Source organism: Acyrthosiphon pisum, chromosome X (genome assembly GCF_005508785.2).
Source record: "Acyrthosiphon pisum isolate AL4f chromosome X, pea_aphid_22Mar2018_4r6ur, whole genome shotgun sequence".
NCBI classification, from domain to species: Eukaryota; Metazoa; Arthropoda; class Insecta; order Hemiptera; family Aphididae; genus Acyrthosiphon; species Acyrthosiphon pisum.
Window position 1 is genome coordinate 57,856,971 of NC_042493.1, and position 2,199 is coordinate 57,859,169.

The window sequence follows — 2,199 nt, forward strand, 5'->3', positions numbered from 1 at the left end:
CCAAAGCCACAACTTTCTACACGGAATTCTACGAGCGGCAACTGGACTCCTTGTGTTGAGCAATAATCAGTGCGTGTTCGTTATTTCGAGTTGTTTAGTCTTAAATAGTATTTCGTGTCAGCTAAAACTGATACAGCATAGCCCAGGGACGGTTGCGAGTCAGGTAAGACTTTTGGTACAATGATTTGTGTTGATCGCTGGTATCACGCAGTAAAATCAATTGATTACAACCTTACTGTACGGTGTATTTGATCATATTCTCGAATCTCGACCTCGAGAGCCCTCCGACGATCAGGAGGAAGGTAATGGCTTAAATAAGGTAATTCTAATATAACTATTGACAGGCGTCTTATTTATATTTATATTATTATCTTATACTTTATTCCCCCTTTTTTGAGTTATTACACTTTTTTACGGCGGGACAAATTTCAGATACACCTTGCAGGCATCGAGGGCCAACATTTTTAGAGGAATAGAGTGGTTGAGAAATTGAAGAATAGATAAGACTTATTTAGAAAAGTGAATGATTGCTTATATATTTTTTCTATTTTTATTTAGTGTTAGTATTTAGTTTATTGGTATAAATGACTGTTATAAGCTGTTACGAATATTACCAAAAGAAAATAATTATTTATTTATTTAATTTAATTAATTCAATAAATTAAAACGATGAAAACTAGGTAAATGAAAATAATATAGTAAATATATTATTTTCAAAATATTAATTAGCTTGGCGGGCCGTAAGTTGGAGAACCCTGATATAGGTCATAGAGTATTTACAAATATGTATTTTATGAACTCATATATTATTGTATTTCGGGTACAAACTACAAAGGTTTATGTATCAATGTCAAATAGTTGAATATTTATATTTTATTTTTTTATACAATAGAAATGTAATTATTATGATAGTGTACATTTTAAAGGTTAACTTAACATAATATTTGTTGTACCTACTAGAAACTAGAAATTATTTAAATTATTTGCTTTTATGTTTTTTTTTAAATTTTCTATTCCGACAAAATCATGAACGTAACATATTTTGTTCGTTTCAGATGGGAAAGTCGTATGCATAATAAACAATGGTTTGTCCCGTTTTAATCACATTTTTTCTCATAATAAAATATCAGTCATTCTCATTCAACTTCTTTATTTTCGTGTGCATTCCGATACAAAAACTTTGCTGAACGAAAATGCATAATTTTGTTTTTAGTATCTTCACAGAAGTATTTAAATTGTACAAAAATGTTAATAGGTATTCAAAAAAAAAATAAAAATATTTTGTACAAAACATAATATATTATATATTTATATTATGTACAGTAATTTCTATAAAAGTACCTATTCAATATAATATATATAGCCATATAGGTACATACGTGATATTAAGACACTTAGTCACTTAGACACAAGAATAATAAATAATTAGGAATAGTGACAATACGTAGATAATTATAAATTACTTAATAAGTGTTCATTGTTGTACCTATTATTTTTTTTAGTTTCTGAGCGGAGCGAGGGAGCTATTGTTTTTACAATGGTGTTTATTTTATTTTTATTTTTATTTTTATTTTTATATCCTGTATACAAAATTTCTTCCAGAAGGAGTGTTTCGATTTCAACATATAGTACCTTATCTTTTAGCAAATTGGATCAAGATGGTACTTTAGAGAGGTCATTTTTCGATTTTCTCAGTAGTTATTTAATGCCACGGGAAAAACCACCGAAAATTACGAAAATACGCTAAAAATCGAATTTTAATTTCTAACGCTTTGTTTATCACCATAGAAACGAATAAAAAATAATAATATTATAATATTAATTCAACTTGCATGATAAAATAAATAATAACAATATAAAAAATATAAAAAAAAAAATATCCAGACTGACAAACCGTCTCCGCTCAGAATCGTTTTTCTTATACAATGATATTATATCATTGAATTCAAATTTAATACAACCATTATACAATGACTGAATGACCCACTTGTAATCTACAGTACAGCAGAACGACATCCACTTACCTGCTTTTTTTAAGTTTTAACTGACAAATAAGTTTATAAGTATAGGTAGTGGTATTTTTTATAATTTATAGTTTATACTATATCTACCTACATACTACAACGTACGTTATTGTTAGACGAAGTACTTAGGTAGGTACCTATAAGTATAAGTAACACATTAACACATAACATAAAT